Genomic DNA, 14,102 nt, shown 5'->3' with positions numbered 1-14,102 from the left:
TATATATAATAACTAGTAAATATGCCCGTGCGTTGCTACGGGTTGTTGTCCAAACCATGAACTATAGCCCGTGCATTGCAACAGTTTTACAAAATTAGTTATAGTTAGTTTACTTGTTATTTCATCAGATACATATTGCAAAAATAAAAATAACAGCTTATCAATAATCCAGAGAAATATATGCCACTTCCATTGATTATACAGGAACTGTCAAAATTTATTATTAGATTTGGATCGAGATAAACTACTTTAGTTTCCCGAAAAGCAAAAAACTCCCTTCAAAGTGTAGAATTAACTCTACACAAGATGCTCAATGGAAGCAAACATTTGTTATTTGTATAAGTCTATGCAAAACAAACTCACTGAAGTTACTCATCAAGATGCCCGATGCAATTCCAAAGCAGAAAACGGAATACAAACTCGTAAAACTCACAACAATGTCTGTATGCAAAGCCTCACAAGAGGTTTCCGCAATCTCACAAGACGCTGGGTTTAGTCTAGACGATCTTCTTCACAAGCATATTTTGTAAGCAACTACTACCTTTGATCCTCATGATGCAATGATTGCACACCAGGTTTGTAGCTCTATTGGAATGTGTTGGTCTCGTTTATACCTTCACATGATTGCGACTTTGGTTTACTTGTGCATGTATTCAGCGATGTACTGAATGTAAAGAAGGCTATTTAGTGCCAGTCTGCCATTGCCTCTCAAGGCTTTAGTAAACAGACATATAATACCTCTTATTTATTTTATCTGAAGGTTCTTGTCGGATTCACAGTGTGAAAAATTGACAAAAAACTGACATTAAAATTTCTAAAAGTGAACAACTAAAGGAAATGTACAAACAAAATTTAATTTGTGTCAAGTAGGTCAAACCAGAACTATAAAATGTCATTTCTAAAATGTTTGCCAAGTATGTTATCAACATAAGAAAGGAGCCTTGCACTGTGTTTTGACTGAAAGGTGCACATTGGTGACCTTAATGTAAATAACATGTCTTAAAATAGTTCATGCAAGGGCTATAAAAACATATGAAGAACATAACCCTTCCAAGGTCAAATGGAGTTTTGAACCATTATCATAACCACGAAGATTCGAATCCCCAAAAATAGGGCAGTATTAAGATGTAGATTTCTAGAGTCGTTACACTGTTGTTTGTATCCCTATGGAAAACAAAATTTGAGTACAATTAAATCCTATTAACCTACTACAATAATTCAAAATAATCAACTACATTGCATTTACTGAACATGAGAACTTATTCTTGGAAGATGTCAGAAAGGAGATCAAACACCATCAACAATAGGCTGTTTAGAAAATAAATGACATGTCAACTGGCATAGAAAATCTTTAAATCATGTTTGACATGAAAATTTGGCTATTACAAATGGCAACTAAATTACACCTGAGAAAGAAAACATCAAGAAGCTAGAGAGAACGGACATGAAAGAACCACCTGAACATACAATTGCACCAACAGGATAGAAATCCATCTCCATCGATCAAACTTGTTTCCACCCTGTCGTACGTAGTGGAGTACACATACGGCATATTTGATGCCATCGGTTCATCAATTGATTCAAAAGAAAAGTTCCGACCAAGCATGCATGAGCACATCCCAGGAGCTCCTAGCATTGACTTCCAACACCTATAACAGATTTTAATACCATGGAGCAGTATTTTCCATATGAGATCATCCTCACCTACTGGTCCAATCACATGAATTTTTACAAGCCAATGCAACTTTTAACTGTCGAACTGAAACCACAAAGCTATAGGCCTGAAGAACAAAAGGCAAAAATCCTCAAATTAACTGACCGGCCACTTGTACTGGAATAACATATCTCTCCGTAGCGCATTATAGCATCATGTTAAACCAACCGGTGGCCAACATACCAGCTTTGACCAATCAAAAATAGATCCCATAGGAATCCCCAAAGAGCAACACTACATCAGCAGATTACAACCTGATCAGAGATGCCAGCCCAAGGGCAAGGAGAGGAGGGCATACCTCGGTGGTGGTCGTCGAATCCTCATCTACTGGCCTACCTGCAGGTCGTCCAGAGAATATCGTAGATGTTGCTGCAAGAGCCCGACCCGCCGCACCGATGACCAGCAGTCCACCTGCAAGAGGGCGCAGGTGGAGGCCATGATGGCCCTCATTGATGATGTCGCCTACCTCGCCGGCACCTAGCTCGCCACTGCCAAGGCCCACTGCAGCATCAAACAACCAACAACGCTAAATTTTCCAATTGAAAGAAGCAAAAATTATTTAACAACAATAATTTTTGATCTCAAATTCAACATCCTTCAGAGCACCAGGGTCTCTATCTCTCTGCCAATCTAAAGTTTCAAACGGTCCAATGCCAAAACCTCATAAAGTCACCACAAGCTTATCTTCTAATGTTTCGATTCAAAAGAAGTCCCAGGAATTTCAGGTATCATTGACCTGAGCATGGAAGACAAAGCTTGTAAATGTCATGGTGATTTCACTCCTAATCGATGGCAGAATTCGTTTGAGAAATATATGCACAACAGAGGTACCGGAAAAATGATATAAACTGACCACGTCTAGGATTCTGATCTACAAAAATAGAAGACTTAATGTTTCTGGCTTGCTTTGAACTGATGCACCAAATGAAAACATTTGATGTGCCCTCCTATATAATAATTAGAAAACATAATTCTTTTACGAAGAAGAATAAATATTGTGTGTTGGACCATTCGGGTCGTTGGCATCAATTTTTAGTATTTTTTTAAGAGCGGGAACATCAACTATTGATCTTAAAATTACTTTATGTCCACTCAAAAGTATTAAAGCCACTCTTCACTTGCATGATCTACAAGTATCTGAACACTTCCTTATGGACTATATGGCTCGGAGGTCCATCTTAATAACGATCTAAAGTTAAAATGGAAGCAACTAAGGAAGCAGAAGTAGCCCGTTAGGAGCTCTAACTCAGAAACACATAGATGCAGTTTCCTAATATAATCCAAATATATTTGAAAAGGTTGATTGTATTAAAACGGCAATAACCGACCATGAATAATAAATTTTGGAAATAGAAACAATGAAGTGCAAGTTAATCATACACCATGAGATGCGATAGGTATATTAAGTTTGAATGTTTTCTTGTGCTGAAACAAACAAATGTGCATGCAGTTTTTTTTCAGCTTTAGCATGGGAGAACAGTACTTTGGCAGTGACTGAGTTTCTTCACCGGCACACTGATATTGACAATTACATATATTTGTTTCTACTGCATGTTAAATGAAAATTTTGATTAATTTGCGTACCTGTCTAACCTAGGATATCGCAATGCTCACAACAAATCTAATGATGTGTCTCACCTAACCTGCCAAACTTTGCTTTTTTCTTTCGGGGAAACCTGCCAAACTCTGTTATGATCAAATCTTTAAGATAGAGCTCCGGTCAAGTCAGTTGATTTAGAACCTTTTTGGTTTAGAGTTAGTAACATGTAGCGGCCAAGTTTTCTTATTTGTGTTGGCTTGTTGCCTTAATAAATGATCCTTTTCCAAAATAATAATATTACATACACATGGAGGCTAGGAAACAGAAAACTGTGTCTGAATGGATTGATACATCTATCTATACGTTTGCATTATAACCTTAATCTAATGGAAGCAGATAAATTCAAAGAAACTAATAATCTAAGAGCACATCATCAACCATGGAGGCATTCTGTTTGAAGTTCGGTGTCATGTAGAAATTTAGAGCGCCTCGCTGCTGCTGTGCACAATTACAGGAATCCTACTGTTTTATTATAACTGTAGCATCTACTCCAAATACTGAACGATGGAATTAACCTATCAAATATTGAATGCAGCTAGTTTTGGGTTTTTAAATAGTTATTTGTCCTGACTAAAATAAGGATTTTGACATTGGTTGTAGTTTTGCGGCAAATTAATGATAGGCTGCAATTATGAATCCAAAATTTATATTAGTGCTAGAGCACAATCATTGTGCACAAAGTAAAGGAAAACAATTGGTATATACACGATACAGAAGAAATTAGAAGTACATAGTACATGGGTGCAATCAACATACAGAGAGGTCATGGACTGCATCAAAGTAGCAGCAGCAGCAAATCAAAGGAGACCGAGAGGGATGTGAGAGCTCACCCATTTGCCTGACACAAGAAATAGAAATTTTCTTAGTCTGTAGATTCAGTAAAGCAATTACAGTGAAGCATAACATTCCAACTCTGCAAGACCACTAACAGTGGCGCATATAATCTCAGTTTTGATCATAATAAGCCAATAGCCCAAGATCAATTGCCAATCATGAACCTTCATGGTCCTGTAAAATAACCTCTGTACCTCTCCATAGCACACTAGCATCACATGAAGCCAGCTAGCGGCAAACAGACCAATTTTTACCTGCCAAATTTAGGTCCCGGATAAATCCTCTGCTCACTCGTCGTCCGTCCCTGCACGTCCTTCACATCAAATTAGCAGCAACTGCATCAAAGTAGCAGCAGCAGCAGCAGCAATCAACAAACAACAGGAAAGGAGCAGTACTATATGCAGCTAACAGCAGCGCAGCAGCCATCCCTCTCCCCTGCCCTCCCCGCACCAGCAGTGCACCAGACAGTCCTCGTCCTCATCGATCTCCCCCACTCCCGCAAATGTCCAACGCCCTGCTATACCTCCCCTTGTTTATCCCCTAAAAAACCTAAACATGATTAGTTAGATAAAGGGAGACCAAGAACGAACGAGGAACGAACCTGGGGCAGCCGGAGACGCGGCTGCGAAGCCCTACCCGAAACCCTAGCCATGGGGGATGGGCTTGCGAGCGGGCGGTAGAGGACGGGAGCGGAGACTCTGGCCGGAGGGGAGGGAGGCGTGGACCGTGGGGAGCTCGGGGCGTGCTGCACGGCACCGGAGGTCACCGGAGAAGCGGCCGACGTGGGTGGTGGCGGCGGCGAGCGAGAGAGGAGGCGAGAGCCCGTGCTCCGTGTATGGACACATGTATTTTCTTTCTGTCTCTTCTATCGGCTTGTCTGGCTGCTGGATTTGATTCGGTGGGCTGAGGCCCATGCAGGTGACGTATGGGCTGAGACAGGCAGGCGTGACCGACGGGAAACGTGATGTAGGAGCCGATGAAACCGAAAATTACCTAAGCAAAAAATTAGTACCACCTTGAATATGAGTTTTTTTAAACTGAAAGCGTAAATTCACGAGGAAAAGCGTATTGTGACGGTGAATCCATGGAGTCAATCCGTGCTTTATTATTATTAGGGAAAGACTAACATAAATGCCCGTGCGTTGCAACGGGAAAAAAGTTTAGTTCGTATGGACCACGGTTGGCCGCGTCAAGGAATGATGTCATGGGACAATGGTTCTTACGTCCAAAAACATATGCATCATTTGAGCATCATGACTTCACAACATGGAGTTTAAGACATGGGGTATGATTCAGATTAAATTGATCTGATTGCCAATGTTTTCTTATGGAAAAACTTTTGATGTATTCATAACTTCATTGCAATATAAAGAACATCAAAAGTAATAAAAAATGTAATAATTAAAAAAAAATCATGCGTTTCAACAAAAAATAAAATCAATGCAAATTTAGTCAGGAATATTAATGCCAATGGCAATGTCCGGGAAGAGAATTCTAGTTCCTATGAACAAAGGTTGGCCGGGTCAAGGAACCATGTCACGGGACAACAAACGCTTATGAAGAAAGATGCATCAATTGAAGATCACGACACGGAGTTTGGAACATGGGTAGGATTGGAAGTAAATTGATCTGATTGACAACATCTTTTACGAAAAAACTTTGATTTATTTGTAGCATCATGACAACATAAAGATCATTAAAATTAATGAAATTTAAATAAGTAATAAAAACTAAATCATGTGTTTGAACAAAAAAATTGAGATAAACAACTTTTGGCTCTATGATTAGATAGTTAGGAGGACGGTGGTATCCCTAACCCACCAGAATTAAGTCATAGACTTGACATAGGTGCTCGCATTATTTTAAATTTATTTCAGACTTCCACGAAAGTTCGTTTAGTGAGAGAAGATGCTCCTCCCACTAAAGGTTCTAATAAGGGTAGGGTGTGCATTTGTGCGTTCATATGAATGAGTATATGCTCGTGTTTGTGAGGAACTTTATTTATACTTGTTAAAAACCCTAAAATATGTATCATGCATGTCCTTTTCTTAATTAACAGGAAAGGATTAAAAATTTGAGATAAACAACTTTGGCTGTGTTGCGGCCGGCACGTACACCTTAGTCGTCACGTGGATGCCTCGCTCTAGAGGAAAGGCCGCGCTTGAAAGCTTATCCACTCATCTCCACTATCTCTCTCATCCCTATCTGGTTTTCTTCACACTGAAGTAGGTAGGGCAGGAGCTTGTTGCGGCGAGCGGCGATGCAGGACCGGCGGTGACCCCGCTGCCCCTATTTTCCTGCTGCTCTTCACTTCTCTGAAGCCGATTCAGCGCATCATCCTTAAGCCAAGGACCTTCCTTTTCGATATACGACCGAGACACACATCTCATCCTCTTTGCTTATTTTTGAGGCGGCTTATTTTCTCATATAACTGCGGCGTATATAAATTGATGATTTTCGATGCAAAAAGGCGATATGGGACTATTTGTCTAACCGGTATAGTTGGCAGATATTTTTTGCACTCCGATGGAGAAAAGGTACCCAGCTTGCACAGCTTGGCCCACGCACAAAAATCAAAAAACGACGTCCAATATCTTGGACGGATGAACGAAAGCCCACTTGCGTGGTCATGAAAAAACCAACTGGCCCAAGTCGAGGAGGGAAACGTCTTTAACTTACGGGCAGCGATATACAAATAGATTAGTACCACCTCACGTATATGTTTTAAATTTAAATTGAAAGCGTAAAATCATGGGAAAAAGTGTGTTGTGACGGTGAACCCACGGAGTCAATCCGTGTTTTGCAACGGGGGAAAATAACATACGTCACGGACCCAATAAGCTTAGTTCAAGACTTTCACAGGTTCATGTCTTCTATTTAACACGACGCCACATCTTTATGCAATATGGTACTCCCTCTGTAAACTAATATAAGAGCGTTTAGATTACTAAAGTAGTGTTCTAAATGCTCTTATATTAGTTTACGAAGGGAGTATATGATAGTGTGGTTGTTTCTTCGAGCACCTTATAAGTATTTTCAAATCAGAAAATAGTGTGAAACTTTGAATTGTCCATGCCTTTAAAAGTAATTGTGGTTACCACTCATAAGCAGAGTGGGCCCAAAATTGTTTTCCATGATGTATTCTTAGCAATTTACTTTTATTTATTTCTACCATGTATACTTGCCCATTTATGTAGTTATAGTCCACAGATTGTGTTTTAACACACACATAAAATATTACAATTATTCCATTGATTAGATTTTTAGAAAAATAACATTACACTAAATTCTGGTAAAACAGTATGTGGTTATGCTTGAAAATTCTATGGGTAACATTTTGGAACGACGATATTGATCAATTCATGAAACCACTCTGTCTATTATATCACAAAGTTCCCTAGGATTAGAGGGCTCTCATTCAATTGAGGTCATCAATCTAGAATTAGGTCATCGATTTTGACCGAGTCAACAATCTCTCACTCAATTCTTTTAATTGAAAATGCTCTCTAATTCTGGAGCTCTCTCATTCAAATGAGAAATTCAATATTGAATTTCGTTCATGATTTTGACTGGTCAACAATTTTTCAAATCAATCGAAAGCAACCCGCCTTAAAAAATCATACCAATCCTGCACACCCTCATCACTTAGAAAAAAGAAGCAACAACATGTGATACTGTAGGACCAATATAATACATGCAACCGTCGACGCAGAAAATTTCTCACAAAATCACACCACCAAAGGCCCATCAAAACACCACATATATGAATGAAAAAAGATACTCCATCATCTTCACCACTAACCAAATCAAATAATCACTCTGTTTCAAAATATAAGGTGTATTAGTTTATTGAAAAGTCAAATTCTTTTAATTTTGACCAAGTTCAGAGCCAAAAATATCGACATCCATAATACTTCCTCCATCCCAAAATTCTTGTCTTAGATTTGTCTAAATACAGATGTATCAATTCACATTTTAGTATTAGATACATCTGTATCCAGACAAATTTAAGACAAGAATTTTGAGACGAAGGGAGTACTAAATAAATGAAATATGTAAATTCATTTCATGATGAATCTAAAAATCAGACTTGATATTATAGATATTGATATATTTCCACACAAATTCGGTCAAACTTAAATAGGTTTGACAGTTAAAAAAAAGTAATACACCTTATATTTTGAAATAGATGGAGTAAAAAAAGTATGAAAACCCAATTACATCAACGACGCAGCAAAGCGCGCCCAACTCTTCTAGTAAACACTAAAGCCGAAGTCATTCAGATGTAAATCAAGCTATAAGCTTCAAATTTGTGTATGAATACAAAGAGAAGCATGGCCATTCTGCAATGTTGACAGATTATTATCATCCTTCAAAAAGTGTAATGGACAAATGAGATAAAAATAGAGAAAGAGTCAGCACCGAGTAATGAAATGAAGGACAAATCTGTCCAATTGATAACCTCTCCGTCATGCAGTCAGTGGCCTTGAAGGGGACAATTAGTTTATCAAAGAAGCTGGGCATGAAAGGTTAAACATAGCAAAACAAGGGACAAAAAGTTAAAACACATATATGCTGGCACCATACTTGAAGGGCAATGATAAACTGCACCTTTTGGATTAGCAAAACATAGCACCGGCACTTGTTCTTAAAAGGATAATACTACAAAACGTATAGCAGCGTAATATGTGCACAGCGACTGTAAAACTAGATAATACCCCGCGCGTTGCTGCGGGAATTGGTTGCAAGATATTTCAGTGATATTTGGTTGTACGAAACATGCATATTTAGATTTATAATATGAACTTTAGTTAAATAAAAATAGATATACATAATCATTTGATTATTGTACAGTTGTACAACCATTATTGAATATAAGTTTTATAAAATGACGGATGTATTTTCCCATGCATGAATGATTGAAATGGATGTTTTCCCATTCATGGTTGCATATTGAATTGGTATATTCACATGTTAAAAGAAATATAGGTAATGGTGATCAACTATTTGAATCAGACACGTGCGTTGTTACGGAGAATTTTTAGTGCATACCATGATAGTTTCTATAAAATACATGGGATGTGGTGATCTTACACACTCAAAAACGTGTGTAATAAGGTGAGAATAGATATGTATATAGGAATGGATAAAATGCCTATCATCAATGACATATTTACAACAGAACTATATATTGTGCATTGCAGAAATCACGTAATGCATTGACAATTGAACAGTTACAAAACATATATAATTTATTGAGTGCTCTATCGCAATCATGCTTAATTCAATGGAATTTCTCATACTTAAAAAATATATTTCTTTCTCAGGTGCTAAACTATTGACGCAGTGGTCTAGTAACCCCATCGGCTAAGTGTAAAATTATTGAAACCATAACATCCGAGGCACGATATGGTGATATCGCTAGCTAGTCGTTCTACCAGCAAAGAACCATTGGTAGTAAAGATGCTTTACATACTCATTTTAGATTAGTTGGCTTACATTCCAGTCTGAGATGACCCTTTCACCTGCACATCTGATTCCTACCATGCTAGCTTGACAGTTTGAACATCACAGCAAAATTGTATGCACGTATACCTAATGGACTTACCTGGAACTTGAGCCTCAGACCAATGAGCTACTCCCGCAGCAGAATACCACTACAATAGTATTACCATAATTTACATTATGCTCAATAATTTGGCTGAAAAATTTATCATGCTCGTAGAGATTTTCTTAGGTGAGACCATGGAGATCTTTTACCTACCTCGTGATGTGTAGCGAATTCAACATGCCTTTGATTTCGGTACTGTGATAGGATGGGAGTAATACAACGATCCATCTGTAACATTACCATAGAGATTTTTCATAGGCGCCAACACTCGATAGGGCAGCTACCTCTACACTTTTACAAAGTAAATACATCGGACATCTTCAGCAATGCACAATAGTAATATATGTGCAAATGTGAACCCAAAAGATAATGAAAGAATATAATTTGAATCAGTTGGATGATGATATTGTCTTCATGAATGGTCTGGTAACATGGTTAATAAAACTTTTTGTTATGCGCAAACACAATGCATCAGGGAAAATTAGACCATTGATAGCATGTTTGCAGTCCATAATTGATCTCGGATCTCCAGTGTACCTAAATAGTCGTTACAGCAGTATCTTTTCTGCCGTAGATGTCGTGAAACCTGTTGCCATAATAGTGCTCCTTCTCCTGACCAAGCCGATGCTTCAACTGGGCTGTTACTACTGCTAGACACATGAGCATCATATTCAAAATACAAATTAAGCAAACCAACTACCAATAGAGAGAAATAATAGTTTGCAGAAGATTCATAACCCCCATACGTCTTTTATTTGTCATCTTGTGAATCACACAACCTAAATTTTATGAAATTTAAGTGAGCTTATGACACCAGCTGGGAACTCTTGAGTGTGACTAAGCAAATAAAATGTGCAAAAGTAGCACATGAATGTCAAGAAACATGAATCTTTGTCTCAAGGAGCCATAATTATCATATTTTCAGTTCTCGGAAAATAAATACTTAATTTTTGGAACATTATTGTCAATTTTTGGAATTCCAATGAAGAAAGGAAGCGAGCCATGATGATTACCGGTAAAACATGTATATGACGTGCCTTAGAAATATGAACTTCTATATACCATCACACTGTTGCATGTGTGGGATGTAATCTTCAGGAAGAAAAGGAAAATTAGAAAATTGTCGGTGTACTAGAGTAGGGGTACCCTAGTATCCCGAACTCGTGCACGGACAGTTGCAGCGCCCCGCGGCAAGGCTTGCCGGGTGACCGCCAAGACCCTCCGTGGTTCCCTTGAAGACCATTCAAGAACAAAGTACTCAAACCAAGGCCCCGACAAGAGGAGCTTGCCGGGAAGGCCAACCAAGGCCCCGGCAAGAGGAGCTTGCCGAGAAGGCCAACCCAGGCCCCGGCAAGAGGATCTTGCCGGGAAGAGACAAGACCCCGGCAAGAGGAGCTTGCCGGGAAGGCCGCTCAAGGCATACCAAGAAAGCTTGCCGCGACGCGCCCTGCGTCCCGGCAAGATCCGGCGAGCGACAAGCTTCGGGACGCGACAAGACGACGACCCCGGCAAGGTACTTGCCGGGGGCCAGTTGCCACTCTGTACCCACGCTCCAGCGCACCCACCCGCGTGTCGCCATGAGGCTTCCTCAGGGGGCGCGTGGCGGGAGCCTGTGCAGCCAGGGGTACGTGGTGGCAAGCGGAGATGAAGAGAAGGCCATCGTGGCGAACGGTGGCGCTCTTAACGGTCACTTTTTGCACTGTTTAGGCAACTCAGACAGGCATTCAATGCTCTTGTCCCCTGCCGTCAGAGTTAGGTAGGGTGCACTGTGTCTACAATAGCGGTAGGTGCAGCTACCGCATTCTTTTTCCATTTCTACCCCTCTCGTCTACGTTGCCACCTGTCGGTGACCCCTTGAGAATATAAAAGGAGGCCCAGGCGCAACGTAGAAGGGGTTCGGCTCATTCGAAACACCAGAAACACTCCCACGCTCAGTCTGATAGCGTCCATCGCTCCTGAGCAAGAATTGAATACACACAAACAAGCAGCAATAGGGTTTTACGCATCCATGCGGCCCGAAGCTGGGTAAAACTGCTCGCGTGTACCGCCTCGATCCGCTCTTTGTTCAACCTTCGCCCTCACTGAATCGAAAGGGGCTCGGTCTGCCGATCCCCATAGGTGTTCATGCATCAGTTTCCCCGACATCTTTGGCGCGCCAGGTAGGGGGCGTCGAGATTGTGCGAAAGATGTCGGGGAAACTGATCCACGAACACCTATGGGGATCAGCGGACCGAGCCCCTTTCGATTCGGTGAGGGCGGAGGTTGAACAAAGAGCGGATCGAGGCGGTACACACGAGCAGTTTTACCCAGCTTCGGGCCGCACGGATGCGTAAAACCCTACTGCTGCTTGTTTGTGAGTATTCAATTCTTGCTCAGGAGCGATGGACGCTATCAGACTGAGCGTGGGAGTGTTTCTGGTGTTTCGAATGAGCCCCCAACCCCTTCTACGTTGCGCCTGGGCCTCCTTTTATATTCTCAAGGGGTCACCGACAGGTGGCAACGTAGACGAGAGGGGTAGAAATGGAAAAAGAATGCGGTAGCTGCACCTACCGCTACTGTAGACACAGTGCACCCTACCTAACTCTGACGGCAGGGGACAAGAGCATTGAATGCCTGTCTGAGTTGCCTAAACAGTGCAAAACGTGACCGTTAGGAGCGCCACCGTTCGCCACGGTGGCCTTCTCTTCATCTCCGCTTGCCACCACGTACCCCTGGCTGCACAGGCTCCCGCCACGCGCCCCCCGAGGAAGCCTCATGGCGACACGCGGGTGGGTGCGCTGGAGCGTGGGTACAGAGTGGCAACTGGCCCCCGGCAAGTACCTTGCCGGAGTCGTCGTCTTGTCGCGTCCGGAAGCTTGTCGCTCGCCGGTTCTTGCCGGGACGCAGGGCGCGTCGCGGCAAGCTTTCTTGGTATGCCTTGAGCGGCCTTCCCGGCAAGCTCCTCTTGCCGGGGTCTTGTCTCTTCCCGGCAAGATCCTCTTGCCGGGGCCTAGGTTGGCCTTCTCGGCAAGCTCCTCTTGCCAGGGTCTTGTCTCTTCCCGGCAAGATCCTCTTGCCGGGGCCTGGGTTGGCCTTCTCGGCAAGCTCCTCTTGCCGGGGCCTTGGTTTGAGTACTTTGTTCTTGAATGGTCTTCAAGGGAGCCCACGGAGGGTCTTGGCGGTCACCCGGCAAGCCTTGCCGCGGGGTGCTGCAACTGCCCGTGCACGAGTTCGGGATACTAGGGTACCCCTACTCTAGTACACCGACAGGAGCCCCCGGGCCTGGGCCATACACGGTGCCGAGCGTTGTTGGGCCAGGCCCAAAACAGTGCACGGGCACGCGCGGCCTAGGTCATGCCGCATATCTCTCTGCTCCCACCGCGCACGCCCAGAACGGCACGCGTCAAACGCGGCGTCGTGGGTGACGCGAGTGGCGTGCGCGGGGCTAAGCCCCTCGAGCATGCGTCAGGCCACGATGATGAGGACGGTTCACGCCCTCCTCTCTAAACGGAGGTAGGCGTGGGGGCGTGGTGCATTTACTGGACGGGGCCGGTGCGCGGTTTTCGGGACCTCCACTCCCCGCGTTCACGAGGCGGAGCGAGGCCGCCTCATCTGTCGCCTTGGTTCTGCATCCCCGCCACGCGGCTCCCATGCGCTTGGGGTCGCGGACGGTGGAAGTGGGAAACTGGGCCGTCGCGAGCAGAGGCAGCGGGTTGGCCCCGACTCGCTGCTCTTCCCGTGCCTTGATTCGCTGAGCGGGGCGGCCGAGCCCCCACCTCGCTTCTTTATAAAGAGCGGGAGGGGAGCTCAGAAACTCGCACTCTCTCATCTCCTCCTTTCTTCAGCTTCTGCTCCCCTTTCTCTCATTCACCATGGAGAAAGGGAACCCAGGCCCTTCATCAGTGGCGGCGAGGGTCGCCGCCAGACAGCGCATCTCTCCCTCTCCCGCGCCCGTGGTGGCAGAGCCAGCCATAAGGGGAAGAGGGAGGGGGCGAGGTCGCGGACGAGGTCGAGGACGAGGTCGAGGCGCTCGGGGAAGAGGCGGGCAGGGCGGCGCGCCAGCTTCGCCTCCGCCGGCGGCTCCTCCCCCACGGCGGTCCACATAGGGGACGACCCTTGCGAGTTCTTCGTCAAGCTGCGCCGGGCGCCTCGTCGTCGCCTCCGGCTTCCAGCTCCGTTTGCGAGCGCGATGGAGTTGGACCCGCCCGAGACACTGAGACTGCACATGAGGGGCTGTGGGATCAGCGGCACGCGAGTCCGCGTTGTATTCCCAGCCCCTAATGTGATGTATCTTGATCGAGGGTGGAAGACATTCGCCCGTATCCACAGCCTGATGGAGGGGTTTACCCTCCATTTTAAGTTGA

At 43.5% G+C, this 14,102-nt stretch overlaps 2 long non-coding RNA genes across 13 annotated transcripts in view; both read right to left on the bottom strand.

Annotated features, from left to right (window-relative positions):
• Positions 1 to 1,048: 1,048 nt before the first annotated feature.
• Positions 1,049 to 5,005, bottom strand: LOC123127853 (uncharacterized). 9 transcript variants are annotated; one of them, XR_006462839.1, is made up of 3 exons: positions 4,750 to 5,005; positions 4,071 to 4,688; positions 1,049 to 2,215 (listed from the first exon to the last, which is right to left on the bottom strand). It is a non-coding gene; the product is annotated as an uncharacterized lncRNA (long non-coding RNA). The 9 variants fall into 9 exon arrangements; XR_006462836.1 differs by having other exon boundaries at positions 4,785 to 4,994; XR_006462837.1 differs by having other exon boundaries at positions 4,071 to 4,697; positions 4,785 to 4,993.
• Positions 5,006 to 7,672: 2,667 nt separating this feature from the next.
• Positions 7,673 to 14,102, bottom strand: part of LOC123127852 (uncharacterized) — a 33,604-nt gene continuing 27,174 nt past the window's right edge. For 3 of the 4 annotated variants that reach the window (XR_006462828.1, XR_006462826.1, XR_006462829.1), the window contains 3 exons: positions 9,913 to 10,406; positions 8,571 to 9,805; positions 7,673 to 8,491 (listed from right to left, as the gene is read on the bottom strand). This is a non-coding gene — a long non-coding RNA (uncharacterized lncRNA). The remainder of the gene's footprint in view (positions 8,492 to 8,570; positions 9,806 to 9,912; positions 10,407 to 14,102) is intronic. The other variant, XR_006462827.1, reaches the window with a different exon arrangement.

This window comes from Triticum aestivum, chromosome 6A (genome assembly GCF_018294505.1).
Source record: "Triticum aestivum cultivar Chinese Spring chromosome 6A, IWGSC CS RefSeq v2.1, whole genome shotgun sequence".
In the NCBI taxonomy this organism is placed as follows: domain Eukaryota; kingdom Viridiplantae; phylum Streptophyta; class Magnoliopsida; order Poales; family Poaceae; genus Triticum; species Triticum aestivum.
This window is presented reverse-complemented; position numbering and strand designations above follow the sequence as displayed.